The 13,666-nt window shown below is 54.3% G+C and overlaps 1 protein-coding gene and 1 pseudogene across 1 annotated transcript in view; both read left to right on the forward strand.

Annotated features, from left to right (window-relative positions):
• The first annotated feature begins 375 nt into the window (after positions 1-375).
• The window catches only part of CTIF (cap binding complex dependent translation initiation factor), a 232,976-nt gene continuing 219,685 nt past the window's right edge, over positions 376-13,666 (forward strand). Inside the window, exon 1 of the mRNA XM_028155629.2 lies at positions 376-545. The gene's annotated coding sequence lies outside the window, so the exon portion shown is untranslated. The remainder of the gene's footprint in view (positions 546-13,666) is intronic.
• On the forward strand, positions 11,292-11,390 carry LOC114234028 (U2 spliceosomal RNA; annotated as a pseudogene).

Genomic DNA, 13,666 nt, shown 5'->3' on the forward strand with positions numbered 1-13,666 from the left:
ACCTTTCCCCAAAAGCCTGGAACGCGCCTGAGCCCTCAGTTTTCCCTACGCCAGAGGTCCGCACCCAGGGCCGCGCCAGCGTCCAGGGGCGTTGGGCGCGGGTTTCGGCGTCGCTGTACTGGGATGCCTCGGATGCTCCAGTGCCCGCCATCCCGGGAAAGAAAGGCGAACTACATTACCCAGCAGGCCTCGCGCCGCCCTCTTTCCTTTCAAGTCTTTGCACGTGGCCGGAGGGGAGGGCGGGGCCTGGACGTCACTCTCCAGCATTCTCTTTCCTTGTGTCAGAGCAGGGATATATTTTTTTTCCTTCCTATACTCCCTCCCCCCCACCCGCCCCTCCCTCCCTCGTTCCCTTCCCTCCCTCCCTCCCTCCCTCCCTTCTTGGCTGGGTGTCCGCGCCCGGGAGCCCAAATCCCTCCGCTGCCCGGACGCGCGGAACTCGCGGCTGGAGTCGGCTCGCGGGAGCCTCCTCCCTCCCTTCCCCTTCCCTGCCCCCTTCCCCCACCCCCGATCCGGCTCGGAGCGGCGGCCAGAGGAACCCCGAGGTGAGCATCCCCCCCGTCAGCCCCCCTCTTTTTAGTCGCCTCAGCTTGCCGACGGATTCGGGGACCTGGGAGGAGGGCTGCGTGACGTGCGCGTGCTTATAGGTAAATCCGGGAAAACCGCCCGAAACCATTAGCCCCTTCCCCCTCCGTGCGCCCGGGGCAGCCGGGCGTCCGCGCTCCGCCGTGGTCCCCCTCTCTGTGGAGGATCGCACTCCACGGGGCTCGCCACTCCCGAGGTTTGCCCCTTCCCTCCCGGCGCCCCGCCCCGCAGGGAGCCCTGGCCCTGGAGCGCCGGCGGGGAGGGGTACGGAGGGGCGCGCGGCTGGAGCCCGCCTGGCGTTGGCCCCGCGCAGGGTAGCCGCTGTCATGTGCCGGGTTCCGACCGGGGGGAGGAAGAGAGCGAGCGTGATTCCTCTCCCTTTTGTGTCGAAGCCCGCATTGGCTGCAGCCAGCAGTTGGTTCGGTAGCGGCCGAACTTGGCAGCTGTGCGGACCGTGCTCCGCCGCGGTAGGAGCGCGGCTCCCACAGCCGCTCCCGCCGGCGGCTGCTGCCCTCGCGGCTGCAGGGGGACCCGGAGAGAGTCTCCCCGCCGCCCCTCCCTCCGCTGGTGAGTGATTGTGTCTGTGGCAGCGGCCGTGTGTGTGCGCGCCCGTCCCCGCGGGCTCGGGGATGGCTGTCGTCTAGACAGTCTGCGCCCTCCCTCTGTCCCCGGTGAGCCCGCGGGCCGCGGGGGGCGCAGGGGGTGGGAGCCGAGGAGGAAAGCCACTGCGGCGGCAGACTCGGACCCTCCCCGCGGCGGGGATTCTGCTGGCTTTTTAAAGGATGGTGCCGTCGCCGCGGTGTCACGGGGCCCGGGGCCCCGTTCCGCCGGCGGAGCGGGGGTTAAGTTGACGGGCTGTGACAAACAAGGCTCGCGCTGGCGAGTGGCTCGAGCGGCCGCGGGGTGGGCTCCGGCTCGGCTTTTGCAGGACGGAGAGCAGGTGACTGGTCCCGGACGCCGGTCTTGGGGGAGGGAGGGCGGGCGGGGGGCGGTGGCTCGGTCCGCCGTGGAGGTCGGGGCTCCCGAGCGCTGCGTGGGGGAAGCCTGGTGCGTCCGGAGGGAGTGTCCCAGGGACCGCGCGTCGCAGATTTTAGTAAGTCTCTCCTCTGGCGTTAAAAGGGGAGCGAGGGTCTGAGCCCCTCCTCTGGGCGGCGTTGGCTGTTTGGGTTCGTGGAGTTTGCAGGGTTGGGATTGGGGGGGGGCAGCCGTGAGCTGGAAGGGGGTGCGGCGTGTAAAGGGGAGGGATGGCTGGCGGCACGGGGTGGGTCGCACACCCGGGAGTGAAGCGTCGCCTCCCCCGCCCAGCTGTTGGGGAGTACACACCGCTCCGGCGTGGGGGGGTGGGGGTGGGGGTGCGGGGCCGAAGACCGCTGCATAGTGGGGACGCGCCCGGGTCTTGATCCCTGTGGAGATGGGTCCTGGCAGCCCCCTGGTGGTCCCAGTTGGGTTCGTAGTCTTGTGTGTCCGCGCGCGTGCGCGCGCGCCCGTGTTACTTAGAGAGGGGGTCGTGCTTGCGTGTGTGCTGGGCTCACGAGGGAGTCCCAGGCCCGAGGGCGGCGGGAGACCCGCAGTTCCTACCTCCGCATCTGCACGCCCCTAGACCCGACACACTGGCTGCCTACTCGGCGGCGCTGGGGAGTGGTGGTCTGGCTGAACCGGGAGAAGCCTAGGGGGGCTCCAGTGTTCTCTCCCCGCCTCCTTCGTCGCCCCCACGCTTGGGTTGACCCTTGTACGGAGGAGCTCTGTGGATACGCATGCCCGAGCAGACCCTGGAGGGAGTCGGTGCGCTCTGCGTCCCTCTCCCAATTCTTCGTCCTGGAGGCCGTGTGGGCCGAAGGCTGGCCAGCGGTCCCGGCCCAGGCCCAGCCCCAACCCCAGCCGGCGCTGCCGCCCTCGCTGCCGCCCTCGCTGCTGCTGGATGCCCAGACCGAGCCTTTGTCGGCTCCGCCCACCGGGCTCCGGCTCCGTGGCCCGGGGATTATCTCCCAGGCTGGAGGCCCGCAGGCCAAGGAAGGAAGCCGCCGGAGCTGCCGGCTTCTAGGCGGCTGGAGGCTCAGGCCGGCGAAAGTGACACAGCATGAGAGCTAGAGGAGAGAGAAGGTGCCGCCCAGAGGGCGGAGAGGGGCTGCAGGCTGTCCAGCAGGCCCTCTGGCCTAGCGCTGGGTCTGTGCCCAAAACCTCAGGAATCCCGGTTGCAAGCATGCTCGGACCTCAGGAGAAAATTGCCTGGCTTTCAAGAAAACCCAATTCCATGAGAACAGAATGCACGGAACAAACCCCTCACAGGATGCACTCAGGTTGCTGGAGGGAAACTCCCTTTGAGTGTTTGGAACAGGACTAGGTTTATTCATCTGCTGTGGCAAGTGTCTGTCCTGGATTGTGTACGCTTGGAGGCAGTAATTTTGTACCGCATTCTGGGGGACAGTGTCATCAGTGGTTAACAGATTGCCGGAATAATATGTTTGACTTTTCAGGGCGACCCTGCCTTGTGTACTTTGCATTTATTGAGATGGTCCTGTGAGGCTGGGGGTATTAACCCTGTTTTACAGATGAGCACACTGAGGCTCAAAAAATGCTATGACTCTCAGTGGGAAAAGGGCTACTTCCCCCTCTTTGTGAGGTCTCTTCTCAGCCTATGGCTTTTAGATGAAATAGTGGCCACTCCCGCCCCCCACTCCCCTAGGTCTTGCCTCCCCAGGAAGTACTGAATCTGAGAAAGGGGGTAAATTAATGCTGGTAATTACTCTTGTCAAAACACTTGTGATTTGCTACCAGTCCTAATGACAACAGCCACTAAAAAATAGAAGTCTGCACTGCTGTTATTATCACACATGTGAAAACTTCCTGTCGGTGAATGGTCATCAGTTTTTATACCTCTAATATATTCCAGAATCATACCTGCATGTAATAAATGCATATGGTACACATTTATGTGACACATGCCTGTGTTCACATGGGTGTGTTCATGGAGTTGTTATTGGATCCAAGGTTTATTCTTTAGTTACTGATTTTAAAACCATCAAATTTAGAGTGTAGACCCCTGAGAAACCATCTCAGGTTATACTCCCTGTCCCCTCCATCTCCAGGGATGGGGAAGCCCCCCCTCCCAAAAAAAAGCAAAGAACTCCAACATGTATATATGTATTTCTTAGAGTTAATGTACGTGAGGGTTCTCAGACACAGCCTGAAGAAAGGTTATTAGGTTTAGCCAACTAATCAATCATTTTTCCCAAATATGTATTGAGTACCTACCTGTTTGTAGAGCTTAACGTATATACAAAGAAAATGTAACATATGGCCCCTGCTTGCCAAAAACCAATTCTAACGAGATGAATGTAAGATTTTTAAGTCCAACAGATGTTTATTGAACACCTACCTTAAGCTAGATATGCTACTGTGATTGGGGCACACAAAGATAAGATAGCAGAAACAGCTATGTTGTTACAATGCAATAGCACGGATGATTCAGGCACTGTAGGAGGGAATAAATCATAAATATTTTAGAGCAAGCACCCTGGAACTTCATCAGTTTCACATATGTTGGTTGCAAGGGACTCAAAATGCTAGTTCCTACCTTAGAGCCAATACAGAAGGAAGGAACAGAGGAAGAAGAGCCGAATGTCCCCTGTTATTTTGGACTTCAGACTCTTTGGAACCTCCCAGGTGGGTCCAGCGGTACTGTGTGTCCTGTGGAAGTTCAGCAGCTAGTGGGAAATAACCCTGAAGCCAGCCAGCAGCTCACCGGGCTGAGCAATGAGAGCTCACACGTTGTTCTCCATGGTCCTGTCCCTGCTCTGCTGGGCGGTGATGGGCAGCGATCGGCTGCTGTCTTCTGCGATAGGCTCAGGCTTTGGGCGAGGTCTCACTCAGAGCCCGAGTCTAGTGTCTGTCTCACAGGTCTGTGTAGATGTTTTAATAGGGGTCTGCTTTGTATCTATTCATTCCCAAACTCATTTCTGGGGTCCCCGACACTGGCCCCCAATTTCCTCTCAGTTGCAGAGTCCACTGCCCTTGCTTTTAAGGTTCTGTTGCTTGCAGTTCAGATCATGAAGGAGGAAGCAGGCAGTGGTGGTTAGGATGGAGAAAGAATCCTGAGCCCACATAGAGAGCAGGAGGCACAGACAGACAGGCAAATTGAAGTTTTGGGGAATTCTCCAAAGAGGATGGTATTTCTGCATGGCTTACCCAATCACGTGGCAGCCCCTTTGGGTGTTCTTTTGGGGGAGGAGGGGTTCCTTTACCTCTGGGTCTCATTGCTGACTCACTGGCCACCTGGGCTCAGCTGCTCACATTCAGGCTTTGCTTTTCTGCCTCACCCTGCACACACTGTTATTTAGAACAATGCTGCGATGGTGGCCTTCCTGAGTTGTCACCATGATGACTTACCGACATCTGCGTCTTATTTCTGAATTACACCCAGGCTGGAGCTGTGCTTCAGAACCGGGTGAGAACAGACCCATCCTCAGATCCTAGGCACCCAGAGCTGGGAGCCCTGGAGAGTGGGACACAAAATCCTGGATTTTGATGCCTCATCCAATCTTCTTTCTTTATACTATGGTGTTTTCTGGGGGGAATAGTGGGGTTCTTACTCCCCAAAAAGAGAGAATTCTACATCTTCTCACCTCTCCTCTGGTTCCAGGAAAGGCTCTGGGATTCATCTTATAGTCTTGAGATTGCTTTCCTTCGAGACTGGCCTGGCTTTCCCTGCCCTCTCATCTTGGGCATGCAGGAATCTGGGAGAGGTGGTAGGCCTTGGGGCCTTCAGCACTCTTAAGTTTAGCCTTTTGCTTTCATCCCCCGTGACCTGGACCCATGGCAAGGTTCCTTCCTATGGCAAGGGAACCTCCTGAGAGTGAAGAGGGCCCACAGATTTCATTTGATTCTCACCTGACTCAAGTGAGGGGAAAAACTACCAGTGGGAAGGTCATGGAGTTGGGTAGGGGATTGATGGGCACTGGAGACTATTATAATACCTGACACTTGATTTGGCTTTACACTTTGCATTTCACACAACTGATCTCATCTGCTTTTTATAGTAGCCCTGGAAGGCTGTTCTCATTATTCCCATTTGGCAGATGAGGATACTGAGCCTCTAGAGTAGAGCAGGGATCTGAACCCTGGTCCTCAGACTTCAAATCCACTGCCTGGGGCTGAGGTGGCCCACCGTGACACCTCACATTGCAGTTTTGTTGAGTAGAGGGCCTTGAACTTTCCGGAACTTTTTTATGTCCACTGTTGGCTCATATCCAGCCAGGGAACCAGACCCAAATGCTAATTTACCCAGGGGGTGGGTTGGATAAAGGATGGGAGGCGGTGATTATAGCCGTGGTCTGGGGCTAGTTTGGGGTGATTTCACGGAAGAGGTGAATTTGGGAATAGATCTGGGGTTGTGGAGGACCTAGAGGAGGTTTTCGGCTGGGGCAATGGCACAGAAGCGCTGAAGGGGAAATTGTGGGTATTGGGACTGGGAGTGGAGCCGACTAAGAAGGTTCGGTGATCAGCCTGAAGTTAGAAGGCTCTGTTTCTATGCCCGGCTCCGTGCCAGAACCTGGGGCTACAACAGTGAGTGGGCACAGCCCCCACTTCCTGCAAGGGGCCCACTCTCTTGCCCAAGAGACACTTAAACAGTAACGTCAGTGTGGAGCGGGGAGTGCAGTTAAATTCTGCATGGAGCGGTAAATGCAGGGGGCAGAGAAAGTCCCGGGGGCCTTACTGTAGCGCGGACAAGGGGCCCCTGCTCATGCCTCAAGATCAGGGAGTGCTTCCCGAGGGAGATAACATAGGTGCTGCGGCTGAAAGAGAGTTAACCAGGAGAGGAGATGGGAGAAGGGCATTCAGGGGTAGAAACAGTATGTGCAAAGGTGTGGAGGCCTGAGGCTGTCTGGATAGAGGGAGGGAGGGAAGCTGTGAGGTCGGAGGACAAGGGCAGAAGGGCAGACAAGGCTCAGGAGTGAGGATCTTTGTGAGCCTGGCTGGGACCTTGGCTGTTAGCCCGAAGGTAGAGCCTGGAGAACGGGGCATTAAGCAGAGTCGAGGTGTGCCACCGTGGAACAGAAGGGAGAGTGGCTGGGAGCTGGGCAGCTGCAGAGCGGATGAGGGAATGACAGGCTTCCTTCAGTCTAGGTCACAGGGGCTGAGGCCTGGAACCAGGGCCATGCGTATGGAGATGGAGGAAGGTTTTATATCTATATATAAAAATATTTAGGGAATAAAGTCTTCAGTGATTGCTTAGCTTTGGGGGCTAAGGAAAGAGCCCAGTGCCTCCCAGGTTCCTGGCCTCACTGAGGTGGTGGGTGGCGGCCTTTACCCAGGTGTGACCTGGTTGCTGGGGTAGGGGGAGGATTGTGGGGAGTTCATGGTTACACGGGCTGAATTTGGATTGTGGATAGGGTAATCCAGTGGCACTGTCTTACAGACAGGAGCCCGAGGGAGCAGTGTGGGCAGGGGCCACAGGCCCAGGAGTGGGGAAGGGTCTGCTGCCGAGTGGAGTGAGGCGGGGCTGCTGTAGACAATAAGGAGACCTCTTCCTCCCATTGTCAGAGGATCCTTTGTCATGCCGCTTGCCGCTGTCGTCAGGGAAGCCAGGCGGGGATGCTGTGTCATGCTGGAGGCCCAGCTGGCAGAATCCAGCGACAGCCAAGAATGAGCTTCAGCTGGAAGCATTGGAGGGCGTTAGGGGACTGGCGGGTGCATTTTTAATGTCCATGGCGAGCAGGTGCTGTCCCAGGCCCTGGGGCCATGAGTAAAGGGCAGGGAAGATGTGGAGCAGGCAGTCCTGTTGGGCGACGGGATGTGGACTTAAGAGGCCACGTAAAAGCTGTAACAAAGCGTAGAGTGCAAATCGAATAGAAGAGTGGCTACTTCTCTTCCTGCCGTCCTGGAGCTGCGCATTTTAGGCAGAGCTCCAACCTTTTCCGTTTTTAATCCTTGGGGCCTAAGATAGTGCCTGGCGCATAGTAGGTGCTCAACCTATGTCTGTGGATCTGCAGGGATGTGGCCAGTCAGTTGTTTGGGGTGGGAGGTCAGCCAAGGAAAGTTTCCATGAAGAAGACCAAAGAGGGTACTGTACTCCATCACCGATTTAGAATATTTTTAGTACCACAGTGGAGTAAAAAATCTTGAAAACCTTCCAACTACCAAGTACCTAGAAATGCTGTATAAACTAGCATCCTTTCAAAGAGCTGAGCTCATAAGATGTGAAGAAAAACCAGAGGACTCAAAAGTGAGTGTGGACAGGAAGCTTGCGCATATGCTAGGCCAGTCCTGTGGAGTGGGGGTGATGGGGGGGGGGGTGTTGAGGAGTGGTGACTGGTCTCAGAACCAAAGGGGGTTGAATTCTGATAACATCTCCAGGGCCAGGGGTGAGACTGGGAGTTGGAGCAGAGAGAGCCCTGCCTGAAAGGGGCCCCTGTTAAGGTTTGCTTGCTTGGAGAAAGGACAGGGGGTGGGGGGAGCTTGCCAGTCTTGGCCTGGATGTGGGGTGGGAAAAAAATCTTCCCTGGAAACTCTGCTTTTGGATGTGGCCTGGAGGTCCCGAGAGGAGGAATTAGCATATAAAGCCCTGGGGAGCAGGGTCCTCCAGCCTGTGGTCTAGGCCCTTGGGGACGCCAGGAAGGTCCTGGGGCTCATCACCCTTCGCCGACTTGGGTCTCAACCTTGGAGAGATGCTGCAGGACCTGGGTGGCCGGAGAGAGTGAGCGAGTGAGGAGGAGAGAGAGGCCTAGTTCAAAACTTTTAAAACAAGTTTTTGTTGGTTTTTAGAGAGAGGGGAAGGGAGAGGGAGAAGGGAGACAGAGAAACATTGATTGGCTGCCTCCCGCATCCCCAGGCCTGTGCCGGACCGGAAATCGAACTGGCGTCCTTTTGGTGCATGAGTCAACACTCAACCACTGACCCATACCGACCAGGGCTTGAAACCTTTGAAAAGGGCCTCAGGACAACTGCACCCTGGTGGAGGCATGTGCAGGGCTGCGTGCGGGGCTGTTCCTGCCCCGGGCTTCACCTCTCAGCAGAAGCCTGCAGACCCGTCGTCCAGGAAGGCCAGAATGTTCTCCCCTGCTGTTCACTCGGGCCAGGAACTTACCGACGAGGCTCTGTCCAGGCTCCCCCTAAAGGTGCCCTATGCAGATTCCAGTTGCTACTCACTCCCCAGGTTGTGCATCACACTGGCTCCCCGAAGCCCAGAGTCTTGAGTTCCTAGGATTTCAAACTGGGGAGACATCTTGGAGGTCACCTCGCCCATCCCCGCTGTGTGGCAGTCCTGACTACTTCGGCACTTGCTCAGATGCTTCCCGCGCCCGAGCAAGTACACGCCGGGAGTGTCTTGCGTGTGCGGCAGCGCCTTCCCTTACCAGAGGCTGCTGCAGCTGCGAAGGTCTTCTGTGAGCCTCAGCCGATGCCCAGCCCTTTCCACCCCTCGCCCCCTGGCTGTCCGGAGACATGTCTCCCAGGCCTTGCACCATCCTGCTTGCTTCTGATGGCTTTGATTTGTCCAGCTAAGATTCTGTGACAGTCCAGCCACCTTCCAGCCTAACTTTAGCACAGAAGGCGCTTTTGCAGATCAGATGTAAGTTTAGCTGAGCCGGCTGCGTAGATGCAGTCTGTGATGTAAGGAGAAGTTAGAGAAGCTCTGGCTCAACGCTTTCCAGATTACCATGAGAGAAGCAACAGCACACACTGCAAGTTCTTTCCTCCAACACGCAGAAATCCTTTTGGCTCAAGTAAGTGACTCGGGAATCGGTGTTTATGGAGTGTCTGTTATGTGCCAGGCACAGTGCTAAGCATCCCCTGTGTGCCTCGCTGCATCCAAGCAACTTCCATGAGGGAGAGAGACGGAGAGGCAGAGACATGGAAATGCCTAGCTGTAGCTGTGACAGTTGAGCCTGAAGTTATTCAGAAAGAATGTGTGTGGTTCCCTCCTGGCCGGGTGGAGCTGACCCTCCCCTTGCTGTTCCCTTGTAGGCCTACACCCCGGGGTAGCAATGTCCTGGTCTCACCACAGGTCTTTATCATATTTGTGGGGCATTTGCTGAGAGACTTACGATTTTAACCCTTGGCACTCGCTTGCTTTTTTTCTCGATTCCTTTATTCTACTCGGGATTTAATTTTTTTAATACCCCAGATTTTACAAAGCGCGGCAGTAGAATAAAAAACTGGAGTTTTCTTTTCATACAAATTTATTTATTTGGATTTTTTTATATTTCAAATTATTGATACATTCAAAGAATAATTTTAATCTCGACATCCGAGTGCAAAAGGTTAAGCCCTGAGATCAAGAAAGTGGCCTCCCGGGGAATCCACACCTTGGTGTGTCACCAAGTAGGATGGTGCTCACAGGCAAAGTGTTTTTGAGAGCATGCTGTCTGTCTGTCTCTTGGGGTCAGTCTGCCGTCCCCGGGCTTTCTCAGGGAGCAGAGGCTTTCTGTCCCTTTGCATCTGCAGGATGGTCAGTGTCTGTGGGTCCATCTCTTCACTAGCTGCCATGACAGGTTACCAGGAGCACGGTTGCCTTTGCAGCAAGGTTGCATCAGTCAGCTGGGCGCCCGGATGTGCGCTGCCAGTTTCACACGGGACCCTGTGCTAACAGCACTCGGTGGGGAGGGCCAGGGATTCTGGGAAACCACCCAGTTTTTCCTCTTCTCCTTCCAAAAAACATGGTTCCTCATGCTCACATTGTACTGGTTTGCCTCGATCCTTTTGCTCCAGGCTCTTACCCGTTACATTTGGTTCAGTTTAGCAGGACGCGCCAGGCACCAGGCTCTGAATGAGGGGAGATGAATTCTGGTGAAACTGGCAGGGCCCCCGCCTCCCATCTGCATCTCGGTGGGGAAGACAGAATGGCCTTATGGGAAATACTGGATAAGGAGAAAGAAAAGTGTGCTGAGGCAGCCAGAGGTGACTCTCATTTTTTGTGTGTGGAAAAGGACACACTTTTGAGAGTGAAGGGGGGTGCTGTTAACAATCCTGCTGGGACACAGATGTAAACTGGGATTGTCCTCATGGCCACCAGAGAGGGTATTTGCTTGAGGGTCACACCTGGCACTATTATCATTTACACCGCAGGATGCACATGCGGTGATGGGGGTAGCGGCGCGCCCAGGAGAAACCAGCATCTGTTTCCTCATTTTGTTTCGGAACTAGAGAGGAAAGTATTATCCGTGGGGACCGTGGACTCAGCTTTCTGATGGGGCTCAGTTTCCAGCCACAAGGTCCTATCTTAGACCTCTCCATGACCTCACTTTTAGGATTGGGGATGGAAGTTGGGAGAGAGAAAAACACCTGGCTTGTTAGGATGTTGGCTTATTGGCAAAAGAACATAGGACTAACAGTGGCTTGGAAAACAAGGTGTTTGTAGACTCACATAGCCAGAGGTCTGAAGAGAGGGGTCCTAGGGTTGGTTCATTCAGTGGCTCAGTAGTGACCTCAAGGACTCATTGTAACCTTCTAGGCCACCATTTCAGCATGTTGGCCTTTATCCTCAGGTGCACTGCCACCGCCATGGTCACAGCATGACTGCCACTACTCCAGACATCACGTTCTCATAACAGCATCTGCAGGGAGGCAGGAAGGTCAATTTCTCATTTCTCCTTGTGTCTTGATTTATCAGGGAGGGGGAAATTTTCCATAATCCTCCCACTAAAATTTTCATCAAGTCCGTTGAAGATAAATGGGTCAATACCCATGCCTAAGCTCAAGTCGAGGTTGAGATCTCTTCTCGGCCTTTAGCTAAGATCCAGTGTAGTATCTGTTCTTATCAGTTTAATATCTAGTAGGGTTGAAATAGCAAGCTTTCTGCCTCATCTGTAGAGGTGAGAGCTCTGCTTATAGGGAAGTGGGACGGGGGATGATGGTTGGGGAAACAACAATTAATGTTTGCCTCACCAAATTTTAATATGTTTTTATTTATTTATTTATTTGTGGAAGTGTCACATTTATCGAGATGAATTTTTTAAATTTTTTAAAATATATTTTTATTGATTTCAGAGAGGGAGGTAGAGGGAGAGAGAGATAGAAACATCAATAATGAGAGAGAATCATTGATCGGCTGCCTCCTACATACCCCACACTGGGGATTGAGCCCACAACCCAGGTATGTGCCCCAACCAGGAATCGAACCGTGACTTCCTGGTTCATAGGTCAACGCTCAACCCCTGAGCCATGCTGGCCGGGCCAGAGATGAAATTTTTTATACCTCAACGTAAAACCCTACTCCCTGTCTCTGGCAAACACTGATCTGCCTTCTCTCACTATAGTTTTGCCTTTTCTAGTTATTATTATTTTTTAACCCACAGGAAATATTGGGGCATGGGACCCCAGGTGTTCAATGAAGGCCTCTTGTGTGGTCTCGGTAAGTGGGTTCTATGTCCCCTCCCCCAGGAGCCCCTCCAGTTTTCCTGCCATGGGGGCCAGGTAGAGAACCTGCAGGCAGAATTGTCCAGAGGCAGGGAGCATATGTGGCTGGTGGCATGGACAGCAGGACTGGAGATGCCTGAGGGGCTGAGGCTCTGGCTGGTCAGTGGCAGGCAGTGGTCACCTTTGCAGGTGACCATGAGGATTGAAAGAGGAAATTGCTTCTGAGTGGTTTGGGCACCTTGTATCTAGCAGAGTTAGGTCTCTCGCCCATGCTGATTGGGAACTCCGGTCCGAGGGAATGCAGGCCATGGGAAGATGGTGGTGGTCACCACCTTCCCCTCCCCCAACCACCCTTCCCTTCATTCATGCAAATAGTCCAGGCCACTGGCGACTACCCAACAACCCCCTGGGGCCAATCCTTCCCCTCGGGGCTCTTCTGCACTCTTCTCATATGGCCATTTTTATCTTCCTCTCCACGCCAGCATTTGGCCTATAAATCTTTAGGGCACTTAGCACTTTCCATCGCTCCTATTTGTGCTGCGCCAGCACAGCCAAGGGTTCGGCAAGCCTGAGGGAGGGCGGCGAAGGATGTAGAAAAGTCAGACAAAGAGGATAAGCTGGGTCTAGGTGGATCTCCTGTGCCTGGCTGAGGCCACAGAGAAAAGATCCAGACGGCAAGCTGATGCTTTATTTTATAGTCAGAGGTAAACAAGGTAGTGGTCACCATAGTTACAATGTTCTTGTGAGTTTCACTTGTTTTGGCAGCACTTGCTGCACCTCCCATAGCCCATTAGCTACCCAGGAAGGATCTAGGGCGTGTCATAAGGTCAAGCTTAGTTATGCTAAGAGGGCTGTGCCCTCTAAGCTGGGACTTGTTTGTGGCTTTGCCTACAGGTCAGTCCGAGGCTTAGCCCGACAGCTGCTCCCTACACCCATCAGTCCTTGGATCCTTCCTTGGTCTGTTCTCTGAGATCATAAGCACCTTGAAGATACTGTCCTCCTCTGAGTCCTCTCTGGATTTCCCATAGGGCGAGGGCAGTGATGGCCATAGGATCCATGCTCATGAAACAAAAATTTTTAAAGCAAAATGCATATTTATAGAATGAGGAAGGGCACTCCTTATTTTGGACATCTCTCCAGATTCAGAACCAGTTCAGTGTGGCCCAGCACAGTGCCCTGGCTAAAGATTCATGGATTTCCACATACAGGGTGGGGCAAAAGTAGGTTTACAGTTGTAAGTATGCAAAACAGAGTTTATTCTTTATTATCATTTTTTAAAAATATATTTTTATTGATTTCAGAGAGGAAGGGAGAGGGAGAGAGAGAGATAGAAACATTAGTGATGAGAGAGAATCATTGATTGGCTGCCTCCTGCACACCACCTATTGGGGATCAAGCCTGTAACCCAGGCATGTGCCCCTGACCGGAATTGAACCTGGGACCCTTCAGTCCACAGGCTGACACTCTATCCACTAAGCCAAACCAACTAGGGCCATTCTTGTATTATCATTTATTAATTACTGGTAGCCCTGCACACGAATCTGTGCACCAGTAGGTCGCTGCTGCCCTCCTATAGCTCTCCGCCCGCTGCCCCACCCTCCTGTAGCTCTCCCCTCCTCTCTCCCCCGCTTCATAGCTTGCTGCCCTGCTCCCTCCTGTAGCTCTCAGCCGAGCCTGTTGCCCCACTGGGTGTAAAGGATAATTAGCATATTCCTCTCATATTATATAG

Source organism: Eptesicus fuscus, chromosome 12, assembly GCF_027574615.1.
Source record: "Eptesicus fuscus isolate TK198812 chromosome 12, DD_ASM_mEF_20220401, whole genome shotgun sequence".
Taxonomy (NCBI): domain Eukaryota; kingdom Metazoa; phylum Chordata; class Mammalia; order Chiroptera; family Vespertilionidae; genus Eptesicus; species Eptesicus fuscus.